The sequence below is a fragment of the Balaenoptera ricei genome, chromosome 2 (assembly GCF_028023285.1).
Source record: "Balaenoptera ricei isolate mBalRic1 chromosome 2, mBalRic1.hap2, whole genome shotgun sequence".
Taxonomy (NCBI): domain Eukaryota; kingdom Metazoa; phylum Chordata; class Mammalia; order Artiodactyla; family Balaenopteridae; genus Balaenoptera; species Balaenoptera ricei.
In genome coordinates, this window is record NC_082640.1 from 124,887,462 (window position 1) to 124,901,848 (window position 14,387).

Genomic DNA, 14,387 nt, shown 5'->3' on the forward strand with positions numbered 1-14,387 from the left:
TGTTCTTCTGGAACACCAGAGAATGTTGAAACAATGTGAATCCATTTCACGGACCGGAAGCAATAGTGCCAACAGAAAATTTGCCTGTGAATAGGACATGAAATCGCAATCAAAAGCAGGTGTCCAAAAAAAGCTTTTACTGGCAGCATGATCAGTGGTTTTCTAGTATATTCACTAATATCCATTTGCTCTTATAAATGTATTTTGTAAAACATATATGAACATTAACTATAATTCATCAAGAAATTAGAAGAGTGGAAAGAGTTTCATGTTTCTGTAGTAGCTTGTTTTGCGAAGTTACTTAAGTTGTTTATTTTTATTTTTTTATAAATTTATTTATTTATTTATTTATTTATTTATTTATTTATTTTTGGCTGTGTTGGGTCTTCGTTTCTGTGCGAGGGCTTTCTCTAGTTGTGGCAAGCGGGGGCCACTCTTCATTGCGGTGCGCTGGCCTTTCACTGTCGCAGCCTCTCTTGTTGTGGGGGCACAGGCTCCAGACGCGCAGGCTCAGTAGTTGTGGCTCACGGGCCTAGTTGCTCTGCGGCATGTGGGATCCTCCCAGACCAGGGCTCGAACCCATGTCCTGTGCATTGGCAGGCAGATTCTCAACCACTGCGCCACCAGGGAAGCCCCAAGTTGTTTATTTTTAAAAAGTACTTTCCCAGATGTCATGCCCTCCTTACCAGTGCTGTAATTTTCCTAATTTTGCACAGGCCTCACATATGGTGTATTGCAGCCAACAAGAGTTCAATCAACTTTAGAACACCCCAGCTGTACATGTCATGTCATGTCACCTGCTTGCTGATGGCAACCACAGCATGGTTTGGTCTGGAGCTGACTGGAAGAGTTGAGAGAGTTCAAGACTTGTCCGTGAGTCCCTCAAATCTCCCTTAGCCTGGGAACTGAGCCCAGCCCTGCTGCAACCCCGGGGACTCAGGACTGTGAGGGTTTCTAAGGCTGGATTACTTCTTGCTTGCATGTACGCGCACATGCACACATACATACTTGTTTTGATAGTGGAGCTACTTCCTTACTGAGAACTACCTTTCTGTAAAAAGAGGATGTCAGTTGCTTCTCCTGGAAGCCATACTGGCCTTTAGCTGGCCCCAGAAACTCTCCCATTCAGCCAGTCCCCCTCTGGGCTGGGAGTCACAAGCATTGCTCCCAAGAACTGCCTGGCACTGCTTCTCCCAAGGGCTGGGAGTTCTTGAGAACAGGAGCCACGATAGACTTTTTGAAATTCCTTGCAACACTTTCAAAAAATATATAAACTTAAAAAGTAACTGAAGGTGGGACTTCCATGGTGGTGCAGTGGTTGGGGGTCCAGCTGCCAATGCAGAGGACACGGGTTCAATCCCTGGTCCGGGAGGATCCCACATGCCGCGGAGCAGCTAGGCCCGTGTGCTGCGACTGCTGAGCCTGTGCTCTGGTGCCCACAGGTCGTGACTGCTGAGCCTGCGTGCCACAGCTGCTGAGGCCCACGTGCCTAGAGCCCGTGCTCCGCAACTGGGAGAGTCCCCTGCGATGAGAAGCCCGCACACCACATTGAAGATTGGCCCCCGCTCGCCGCAGCTAGAGGAGACCCACATGCAGCAATGAGGACTCAACGCAGCCAAGGATAAATAAATAAATGAATAAGTTAATTAAAAAAAAAAAGTAACTGAAGGAACTCCAAACATTTTCTATACTTTTAAAGTGTCTCCCAATCTTGGTTCATGATATAGTCATGTATTTTTAAAATAAATTTATTTATTTATTTATTTTTGGCTGCGTTGGGTCTTCGTTGCTGCGTGTGGGCTTTCTTTAGTTGCGGGGAGCAGTGGCTACCCTTCGTTGCGGTGCGCAGGGCTCTAGGCGCACGGGCTTCAGTAGTTGTGGCATGTGGGTTCATTAGTTGTGGCTCGCGAGCTCTAGAGTGCAGGTGCAGTAGTTGTGGTGCACAGGCTTAGTTGCTCCACGGCATGTGGGATCTTCCCAGACCAGGGCTTGAACCCGTGTCCCCTGCATTGGCAGGTGGATTCTTAACCACTGCGCCACCAGGGAAGCCCTAGTCATGTATTTTCATATAGACTCGATCCTGTGTTTCTTTTTTATTTTACTTTCTGTCTTAACATCCTACAGTATACACTGCATACATTTCCATGTGTTTCAGTTATTTGTTACTGTGTAACGAACTACTCCAACATTTAGTGGCTTAAAAAAATCTTGATTTATTATTTCTCATGATCCTGTGGGTTGGCTGGGCGGTTCTTCTGCTCCATGTGGTATTACTCAGGTGGCTGCATTCAGCTGGGAGTTCAGCTGGGCACCTCTGTTCCTCTTTTTGAGCTGCCTCTTTCTTCCAGGTGTCTCCTTACTCCCACTGGCTACTCAGGGCTTCCTTAAAGCATGGCAGCTGGGTCCTGAGAGGGAGCCTTCCAAGAGGACAAATCTAAAGCACAAGCACTTATCTAGGCTGCTCTTGTATCATGCCTCCTTGAAGTCTCCTTGGCCAAAGTCAGGCACATGGCCAAGGCCAGAGAGGATGTGAGTGGGACTACACAAGGGCATAGATTCTAGGAGACGGGCTTCCTGGGAGGGCACAGTCTACCACAATGTAATAGTCTACCACAACTTCCTTCTTCTTCCAGAAGACTAGTAATAGTTATGGATTTGACATTTTCAGGCTCAATTATTTGAGAGTAAACCTGAAGTTGGCATTGTGATTTTGCAAGGATGACATTAGAATTGTGCCTCCAGGCTAGTGCTGAAGTGAGAATCACTTACTGGTGAGTGAGCCTGGCTATCTACAGAGCACCTGACTCTTACCAAGGCTTGGATGGCCTCCAGTCATCTTGGCTACAGGGTAGCTCTGGTAAAGTTGTGAGGGGCACAACTTTACAAGTTATGGGGGAGAAATCAATACTTTTTCTTTGTGGGGGAACAACAAAGGACATCATGTGAGAGACAAAACTAGTGATGGTTGAAAAGATGCAAGAATAAGCACAAGACACACAGGGGCTCTCTGTGACGACATGATTCCGGGGGTGAGGCACTGGGTATTTCCTAACGTGCAGATCTGGAGATTAGCAAACGTCTTGAAACATATCCATTGCAAATGTCATGTGGCTACTGTCTTAATGTAATAGATCTTTTGCTGGGGGGGAGGGATAAATTAGGAGTATAGGATTAACAGATATATACTACTATATATAGAATAGATAAACAACAAGGATTTACTGTGTAGCACAGAGAACTATATTCAATATCTTATAATAATCTATAATGGAAAAGAATCTGAAAAAGTGTATATATGTGTGTGTGTGTATATATATAACTGAATCACTTTGCTGTACACCTGAAACTAACATAGTATTGTAAATCAATTATACTTCAATAATAAATAAATAAATCTTTTGCTGATATCAATACAATTTAAATATAAAAGGAAAATAATTCACCCAGGGGCAACCCTCCCATCTCCAGATCGCCTTTCTGAATACCTTTCGAGAAAGGTACACATAGCCAGGGGCCACTCACCTGCCCAGCAGCACTCAGTGATTTACTCACAACCTTGCCATTTGTATTTTTTCCCCAGGCTGTGGTCATACTCCTACATGATTTATTGTAAGTGTAAATACAGGGTAGGCACATTTTGTATTCTCTTAAAACTTCATCATACACACCTTTCTTTTTCCTATTCCATGTCACAGTTTGCTTAACTCTTCCTCAGTAGGTAAACATCTGGGCTTTCTACACTGTTGCTATTATACATAGTACTGCTAAAACATCTTTGCAGGTCTTTTATTGTGGATTATTTCCTTGAAGGTAATACATTTATACTCCCTGACCCACATTTCTCTAAAGTGGGTCAGGAAGTATATATATACAGCTCTTTTTGCATATTTCCAAACTGTTCCTAGATCCATGCCACCAAAATACATTCTAGATGGACTGGAGTTAGATATTAAAAAATAAGCAAACAACCCCCCCATAAAATCTAAAGGAAAACAAAACAGAAAATAATACAATCGTTGGAGATGAAAAGACTTTCTAAGTTTAAAAGGGAAATAATTATGTAAGAAAAGGTTGCGAGAGCTGATTAGAAAATATTTTAAGCCACACCGAGCTGGGTAAAGACTATTTCCTGTGGCAATGAGGGAAGTACACCTCTAAACAAAGGCCGATGGCCTCTACATCCCATTGAAATCTAGGCGATGCAATCCGTTCCCAGGAATATCACAGAAGTAGTATGTACTATGTAGGACAAAATATACTCTGCTTGGAAACCAGCATGAGAATACACATGGTTTGCCTGAAATGAACAGCATGACGAAACATTCAACTAAGTCTGATGCTGTGATTATAAAGTTTTTAAAAATTCAAAGAAAACCTGGTAAAAGATGTCGATAGACAAGGTGACAATGTATTAAAATTCTTATGGTATCATTAAATGGAAAAGAAAAACAATACTATGTCAAGATAAATAAAAGATATGAGTAGACAAATCACAAATAAAAGCACAATTGATTATTAACTAATTGAAAAAGAGATAATAATCAAATAAATGCACATTTAAAAGAAGACATACTTTTCCATCTATCAAATTAGCTGACTTTAAAAATGTATAACATCCAGGATTAGAACAAAGTACTGCTGTAGAATAAGTGTTCTTACTAGCCCACTCCCTGGGGGGAGGGAGGCTTGCTCTCTGAAAGGGCACTGATGCAGCAATATGTGTAAGAACTTAGCAAGCACATGCCCTTTGACCTAGCACATGCTCTTTTGAAACACCATCCCAAGTATATAACCTGAAATGCGTAAGACACTCGATATTCAACATTATTTCAAGTACTAAAAAAAAAGGAAATTAAATATCTAATATTAGAGATGTGTTAGGTAAATTACAATATTCACTTATTGAATATTAGGCCACACAGTCTGCTGATTGCGATGACTCTGAGTAGGAGAAATGAAGGTATGGAGCAATGCCTAGAGCATGATGACCCTTATGTAAATGAGAATGAAGTCAACTCTTCCAAAGACTGGTACCAAGCGCTGGTTATGTTACATATAAGTATATGAAAGTTGCACAATGGTTTGGGAGCCAGAGGTGTCAGTTAAAGGGGATTTCTGTTTTACGTCCAAAGTCCCATTTCTTTCTGAAAGGAAAAAAGTACTGCAAGTAAATATCACAAAATGTGATATTCCTGGAGGGGAAATGATTTGACTGAGATGTACGAATGTAATGGAATCAAAGGAGGTGTGCTTAGGAATCCTGGGGAGGGTGGGGAAGGGGTTCTGCAGGCTGAAGAGGAGTTGGCCAGCCTCAGCCAGATGTGTGGGCTGGTGGGTGGGGGACAGAGGCCTTTCGGGTGGAGGGATCAGCAGAAGCAAGGGTGCACAGAGAGACTGAGAGGTTGGGCAGGCAGGGCCAGCTCATAAAGGGCCTTGTGCGCACCAAAAGACCTTAAGCTTCACCTCGAGGGTGCTGGAAGGCTCACTCTGTGGCTTTATGAAGGTGAACTGGGGAGGGGGGAGGGAGGGACCCAAGGAGCCAGGGACCATCCTGAGGAGTCCTAGAAGCTCAGTGGTCAGCCCACCACTCACTCACCTGGCCACTGGCAGGCTCTCCCTGTCATCTGCAAGAACATCAAATCCAGCGCAAAAGTCACAGAGCACAGAGATCCCTGGGAGACCCTTATAGGGCAGTCACATGGGAAAGCAATATCAGGAGAGGAATAGTGGTGGTCAGAGATCTCAGCAAACTGCAGAATCAGTGGGATGGAGACGTGGGCCAAGTGGAAGCTAGGTGTCATTTTGGGGGTGTCCAGTGCCCAATCGTAAGAGCACTCTGACCTCCTTTTAGGAGATTGCCTCATCCCTACTTCCCTCAAAAAGAGCCAAGGGGGCCAAATCCTTCCAGCTCCACCCCCATCCCAGCCCAGTGGTGACAACACAGCCTCTGCCTGGCCAATTGGATGTTCTTGCCTAGGGCTTCAGATCCTGAGCCAGTGAGCTGAGGACAGTGGGTGGTTAGAAGTCATTTACAAAAGCTGGTACAGCAGGGGTGGCTGCAGCTTTGGTGTCCTGGCCGTGACCTTCTGGCTGTCTAGAGCCCTCAATTCCTGATTTCCAGAGCCTGGTCTTCCCAGTCTCTTGTCCGTTTTGTGAGCGCTTCATCCCCTGTGGGCTTCCATTAAATTCTCCTTTGCTTAAAATTAGCAAGAGCTGGTTAATGGCTCATGGACGCAAGCATGGGGCTTGAGTCAACCACTCATCCGATGAGTCGGCAGTCGGGAGCCAGCCAGAGTGCCCCACCTTCTCTCTTCACGGTACATCTCATACCTAATTCATCCCCGATGATCTCCATCCAGATCTGTGTTTCCTCACTCCTGGGCAACTACAGCAGCTTCCTAGCTGGGTTCCCTTACAGCTCAGTCTGCACCCTAAGCTCTGCGAAGTAGCACTGTTGCACTTTATCATGTGGCTTCCCTGCTCAGGGATCTAGTGTGGCTCCCTGTTGCCCATAGGTCGAGTCCCGATGTCCATAGCCTTCTGTAATCTGGTCCTGCCCATACCATCTGACAATAGGAGCCCTGTGTTTTCCTTGAGGGGCGTCAGGTGCACATCCACCTTGGCATGTCCTGCTGCTGGAAAGCCTTGTCCTTACTCATCTGTCCAAACCCTGGCAAGAATTTGGGGCTGAGGGTTGGCTCTCTGGATCTGATTCAGTGCTCCCAGGAAGTTGCCTGGGTTTGGGGTGGTCCCTGACCCTCCCTGGGGGCCGCTGCTGCCATTCCTTCTGTAGAAGGCCTGGGATGGGTCAGGTGGTCATTGGTGGTTCCTCACAGTTCCAGACTGAACCAATACTATGCAAGGCCCCCTCTGCTGCCCCTTTTGTTCACCCCTTTCCTTCTTGAGGCCCCAGCCCCGGTAGAGGTCATTGAGGGACCACCCAAAGGCCCTGCTTTCTCTGCCCCCTTCCTTCGTCATCACAGTCCTGTGAGCCAAGTGGACAGTTGGGCTTGTGCTGTTGGGCCTCAGAAAAAAGGATGCAGCCATTGATCCCAGGCCCACGAAAGGCAGAGAACTCCAGCCGCGTGAGACGAGACCTGTCCGTTGTGCAGAGTCTGGGATTTGGTGGTGCTGTAGCCCACAGGACCTTCCCCCACCCTGACCCTATGTCGTGCCTCTCCATATGGTTTTCTAACTGTTGTCAGCACCCAGGTCTTCTCCCCCAAACCAAGCTCTCTGGCGGCACAGACTCGTGTGAGGTGGGCACCCACTGGGCTGGCTCTCCAGCTCACAATGGCCCTCCTTTCTGGTCATCGTCTTTGATCTTCATAGACCCTTCCAGAGTTCAGGGCAGGGCTCTCAGGGTCAGACAGGTCAAAAACATGCCCTGCTTCTCAGAATATAATTAGACCCGTCTGAGTCCTTTCCCTGGGAGTGTGTGTGTGTGTGTGTGTGTGTGTGTGTGTGTGAGAGAGAGAAAGAGAGAGAGAGAGGGATGAGGGCTGATTGAGAGGTAGGCTTGTCTTCATTCTGTGCCCGTCACCTGTGAGCTTGGCAGCCACAGACAAGCAGGCTCTCCTGCTATGTGACACAGAGAGAAAAGAGGCAAAGCTCCTCCTCCGAGAGGAGCACAGGTGTTGACCCAGGTGACTTCTGATGGCCCCTGGGCCTCACCACTTCCTGAGCCTCCAGAGCCCCCGCTCCAGGGGCTTCTGTTATTTGTGACTCAGACGATGCCCATGGTCACTCTGGGTTTTATATTTGCATCCCCTGACCCACCTTTCTCCTCAGGACTGGATTTTTGAGGCATGCTCAACTGTGGGTTAATGTTTTTGAAAACAAATTAAAAATGGGAATAGCTTTATATTTTTTTCCTGATAATTAAAGTAATAGAGAAATGCACAAAGTAGAGAGTAAAAGAAATCTTTCTGGATTATTGTTAGTTTTTTAAGTGTGATAATGGCATTAAAGTTATGCATTTAAATATAGTCTTTGGGACTTCCCTGGTGGTCCAGTGGTTAAGACTCCATGCTCCCAATGCAGGGGGCCCGGGTTCCATCCCTGGTCAGGGAACTAGATCCCGCGTGCCGCAACAAAGATTCCGCGTGCCCCAACTAAGACCTGGCACAGCCAAATAAATAAATAAATATTTTTATAAATAAATAAATACAGTCTTTATCTTTCAGGGATAAATACTGAGGTATTTAAGGGTGGACTTATGATGACTGTGTTACTTCTAATGAGATGGAGGGAAGGAAATGAAACATAAATGAAAACAAATTTGCCCATGAGCTGATAACTGAAGCTGGACATGGAGGTTCCTTTTAATATTCAACATTTGTATATGTTTGAAATTCTCCATCGTAAGTTACCGGAAAACCCCAAGAAACCCAACCACCCTAGAATCCAACCACACGGAGAGAACCCCTATTAACATCTTGGGACATTTGTCACTCAAACTTGTCATCTGAACTCACTTCTAATGTTTGGGGGATGCCCTAACTTGGAGCAAAAATGCCTAGACCTTGAATCACAGGCTAATAATGGGAGGGATTGTGTGGAATCTGTTCCGGCCCCAGTGGAGTGGCCCAGGCTGTAGAGATGCGCTCACCAGCTGTTCTCTCTGACTCTCCATATTGATAGGATTACTGTGCAAACTGCTCTGTAAGGTGGTCTCTTCTTCTACTTAACAGCGTGTGGAGGCGTCCTTATGGGTATACAGACCTCCTCCCTCCTTCATTTTCTCAAACACAGTTCATGCTGCTACAGGAGCAAGGGCTCTCTCCTTCCTTGCCTTTCGCACAAGTGGGCTGGTGGAAGGAAAGAAAGGGTCTCCATGATAAAGGCTCACTTTCCTCTTAATGAGGCAGGGTGGGGACCTGGACAGCCTGATCAGCTCCCCCGCCCCCAACAGGAGGCTTCTGGCAAGGCCCAAGGAGAGGGGTGGTCCTCACGCTCTGTGGACAGGTTGTGCTTATGCCCCGAGCAGCCTGCAGCCTGGCCCACTCATGACTACCGGAGCAGAGGTGCCGCTTTCCATGGCTCCACAGGGCTGCCAGAAGTCGGGAGCCTCCAGCTCACATCCAGGCCTGGGCCCATAGCAACCTTTAGCTTCCCACCTTCGGTCAGGTGCCTCATCGATGGTGTCTCCTAGTCCAACCTTGTGGCGGCTCTTGTGGGTCAGGTCTACACTGAACCGGCTCCCCTCCCCCATCAAGGGGCCATGTCCAGAGGATGAGATGGGCTGGGTGAGGGTGGAGCCCTGGGGCAAGGGACAAGGTCAGGAAGGGCACCAGGGAAGACTGGATGCCCCAGTTTGTCTTTAGAGGGTCTGGTTCCTCAGGTCCTGGGTGACCCTGAGAGGCGGAGGAAGGAGGGGTGCTGCTTGGAGGGGATGCCCCGCCGTAGGCATCTTAATGTTATTGATAAGGATAATCCTAATAGCAGGAGCTGTCAGCTACTGAGCCCCTGCCACGCGTGGGGCACTTTGCCAGAGCTTTACAGACACCGTTAGTGATAGTTAAGCATCACAGCAACTCTGCGAGGCAGCTGCATCGCCCCAGTTTATAGATGAGAAACAGAAGCAGAGAGGTTAAGCACTAGCCCAGGGTCATGCGATGGTACGGATCAGGGCGCAGGGTGGGATCCGGGTTGGTATGAACCTCAAATGGCTGGGCAATCACTCTGGAGGCTGCCTCTGCTGTGATAGCCACCAAGGGTGGTGCCTGCTGGTCCTTTGAAAAGTGCTCCTTGAAGCCCCCCTCCCCCAGGCCCCACAGACGTTCACTCACTGTATCCATCTCCATCCCCGAGTCAGCTGGAAATGTGTTCTAAACTTAATCGCAAACTGCCTTGAACAGGGTTTCCCAGCGGGCCAGGAGGAGGCGGAGTTTTCTCTCTTCTTTGCTGGTGGGTTCCTCCCATTTGCTCTCAAGAATCCTCCTGGGACAGCCCCTTAGCTGGATCAGGTGTCTGGAGCTTCTCGCACTGAAGCCCGCATGCCAAGACTGCATCCACAGCTGTGGGTGAGTTTCCTATGCACTCCATCAGTTACTTTTCAAACAGTCCTACAAGGTACCTTTCCAACTTTTCCGGTAAGGACATTTTATAAAATAGAAGTACTAGTAGCAAATGACTTCGCAGAGTAGAATGGGTTTATGCGGCAGCTAGAGCTACGTGAGGTTAACAACAGCAGCAGTGGACAATGGCGGTGGTTGAGGATCTTCGAACATCTTCAGCAAATGAGGAGGCTCACCCTGACCAGCCTGGTGAGAAAGAGCTTTGGAGGCAGAAGGGGTAGAGTTTGAGTCTCAGCACTGCCACTGTTCTTGGTTGCATCACCTCAGACAAGTTACTAAACTCTGAACCTCAGTTTCCTCATCTGTAAAATGGGGATAGTAATTCCACTGCCACTCTCCCCCCACCTCCCGTAGTGATCACATATGTAAAATGCCTGGCATTTAGCCACTGTTTGAGAAGTTGTACCTACTATTATTAGTCACCAGTAGCTGGATTACATGGATACTTTGCAGTGGGAATTTGTGACTGTATCTAAGGCTTGTCAATCATGGGTAAAGTGATAGAACGTGTAAAACTTGCTTTTTGACTCCCCTCCACTTCCTCTGGACTCCCTGTGTACAGTTTCCTCTGTAAACTCCCTGTTAGCTCACCTACACCCCCCCCCCCCTGTCATTGCTCATGGATTCATGTCCTGGATTTTTAATTTATCAAAATGTGCCTGTCATGTGTCCTCATATTCCTCAGGACCTTACTCTAGGCCTAATGACTAATCAATTGAGGCCAAAATTACCCCCTCCTGCCCCTAGTTTACTGTCTACATTAACATGACTTTATTCTTCCATCGTTCATTACGATAAGTAATGACATGCCAGGACACTCTTGCCCAGGCAAATAAGTTGGTTGTTCATTTCAGGAATTTCCTGAAAGACCCATCAACTCTTAATAGGAAGCATCAACAGACAATTCACGCCTGAGATACTTCAAACCCCTCACCTCAAACGCTTACCTTGCTGCTTCCAACCCCAAACTGCTATATCATGAAACTGCCCCAATCCTAATCAAGCCCCTGAATTGAAAGACCCACTTTCAGCCAAACTTGAAATTCTCATTGAGATATGTATGACCTTGCTCCTCCCCACTCAGGGTGCTGTGGGGACCACGGGTGGAGGGCCGAGTGCACAGATTCCCTGGGGACCATTGCTGCTGGACCAGGGGAGTACTGCATAGACCCCAGACAGACCCTTCCATGGTGAATCTGCCAGTGGTAGATTCCTAGTTCTAGCCTCAAAGAGGTGAAAGCTATCTATTCCATTTGACTTGTAAAATTACATGATGTTTACATATCTATAGTTTAGGCCTCGCCAAACTAGAGGTTTACTCTGTGTTTTGCGGAAGAGAATAACTGAATTAAGTGCAAATACACAGAAAGGTTTCTGGAGCCCAGGCTACCTCCTTGGCTAGGCCACACGTGGCGGGCCACGTGGCGAGGTCCTGCCCTGGAGAGTCGCCTCCCAAGGATGGGGGTGGGAAGGTGTTCAAAGGAGAACTTTAAAAACCAACTTAACAGTGAATCAACACTAGAGCATTTCAGCTGAAAGAAGGTCATTCATTAATCTGTAAAAGTTGCATTTGCTTGTTTGTTTTGGGCTTCCCCAGAGATGAATATTAAATACTGCAAAGTTTTAAAAAGTCTGACCAAATGTTTAATGTGGTGACTTTGGGTAGACCTAGCCTCAGTCAGAAGCAAACATAGACCACACAACTGGAAACTCCTGGAAAGAGAGACATGCCTCACTTCCTTTTATTTAGAATCATATGAAACTTGACACTGAACATCCAGAGGAGATGAATTAGGATTCGGGTCCAAATCTGCCTGGGTCCCACGCTATTGTTTGGTTTACTGAGGTTTCCTAAGGTCTTACATCTTGCATGCTCTGCATTATTATGTAGTTTCTACCAGACAGTCTTCCATTAAGCAGCCCGTCAGAAATTCAAACCATCCTTAGTAATATTTATCCAATTTGGAAGGATATCAGTAGCAAATGTGTAAGAAACAGATTCAGAATCGATGACTTGAAGTCATTTTAGTTAGTGGGAATCGCCACGCACATTGGAAGCTGCTTTATACCACAGATTGGGAACCTGAACCCGGAGCCCACCCAAGGCCAGAACTGGCATTTACTGGGTGTGTGACCTGGGCTGAGTTTCTTAACATGGCTGTGCCTCAGCTTCCTTACAAAAGATATGAAAATAATAATAGTATTATACCTACCTCACAGGGTGGTTTGAGGATCCCCAGAGTTAATATTTGTAAACTACTTAGAATAATGTCTGGCACATAGCAAGCACTACGCACATGTGAAATACATAAAAAGTAAATTTATTCTATTATTTTATCCTATGTTATATAGTATCATAGATCAGTTAAAAGACATTTTGAATAAAATATTGTACAAAATGCAGGGACTTCCCTGGTGGTCGAATGGTAAAGAATCAACCTTACAATGTAGGGAACGCAGGTTCGATCCCCGGTCAGGGAACTAAGATTCCCACATGCGGCAGGGCAACAAAGTCCGCGTGCCACAACTACTGAGCTCTTGCGCCTCAACTAGAGAGAGAAAACCCACACGCCACAACTAGAGAGAAGCCCGCTCGTTGCAAGGAAGAGCCTGTGCACTGCAACGAAAGATCCCGCATGCTTCAACAAAGATCCTGCGTGCCGCAACTAAGACCCGACGCAGCCAAAATAAAATAAAATAAATAAATAATAAATAAATCTTTAAAAAGATATATTGTACAAAATGAAAATGTGGTAACTTAGGGACTTCCCTGGCGGTCCAGTGGTTAAGACGCCACGCTTCCACTGCAGGGGGCTCGGGTTCAATCAGGGATCATGGATTCTATCCCTGGTCAGGGAACTAAGATCCCACATGCTAGGCAGTGAGGCCAAAAAGAAAAAAAAAAAAAATATGGCAACTTAAAAGCTTTTCAAAAATTTACCTTTAAACAGGTGAATATTTTCCATATAGACTATATTCAATAAATTTCTAAAATTAGGAAACATGAAATGCTGGCAACATTTAAGGGGAAGTTATTCTTTATTTAAGGTCTTCCCTGATGCATTTTAGTCAGCGCTTGTTAAGGCTTCTCACATTCTCTCTTCTTTTCTTTTTTTTTTCTGTTTTTTTGGGTGGGTTTGTTTGTTTTTTGATTTTTTTTTTTTTTTCTTGTTAAGGCTTCTCATATTCTGATAAGGATATAGTGGGGACTTTGTCATTGGGAAGCCGACCCCTCTCCCCTCCTTCCAGGTGGAGGCCTGGTCAGGGCCCCTCCCACACGCCACAGCAACTCCATAAAAGGGAGGAATAACCTCATTTTAAAACCAGCTTTTCTTCTTAGTGAATTTTCCTTCAAATGCATTTCCTTCATGATTTTTGTCCTTTTCTTGGACCTCAGGTGATAACGCTTTTGGCCTTGCATTGTGTCAGCTGCTTTCCTTATAACACTTACCGGGTTTGATGGCAGGGTTTTTGGCCTGGCCCCTATTTAACGTCAGTCCTCAGAATCCAGCCCTACTTTTCAAAAGACTCGCATTGCCTGATGCTGGATCATCCTCAGGAGTGGCTGCAGCAACTCTTGTCCAGGTTTGTCAGTGGTACCGAGGGGGATGGCAGAGAATGCTGGCCTTAAATAAATAGCCAACATAACATTCTCTTCAAAATGCTCCTTAGTGTTGTCCCCAGGCCAGCAGCACAGGCCTTGTCTAGGATCTTGTTAGGAATGTGAGTGTCATGCTAGCCCCAGACCAACTGAATCAGAACCTGCATTTCAGCAAGATCTCCAGGCCACGCAAGTGCATATTCAAGTGCACGCTGAGTTTGAGAAGCTCTGAACTAAGGCATGTACATCATTTGTCATTAATTCAGTTGCTTTCAGGCTCAGCTCTGGAATCTAGGAGCATACAGAGATGCAAAAATGAACAGCACAGCATGCTGTGGGTGCTTGGTTTAATCCCAGCCCAGAAGTTAGTTTTATTCTGAGCACAGTTTTGTTTCTTGTCACTTGTTGAAAGGGGGCCATGGGTCACTTGGGATATGAGATAAGAGTTCTGGTCTGGTGGGCAAATAGCTAACTAGGGTGTAATCTCTTGGTCCCCCTCCCCTGCCGCATTCTGCATTGGGGGCCTCTGATTTGAACTCACATCACGTCTGCGCTTCGGCTTCCCATCCTGTCTTCTAAGTGCTTGTCTTCTTCTCCACCTGAGCAAGGAGCTCTTTGAGGCAGAGGCCATGACTGGTTCCTCTTTGTGTCTCTAGGACCTGGCACAGGGGCTGGAGAATAATAGTGCTTCATCATGCGATTGAATG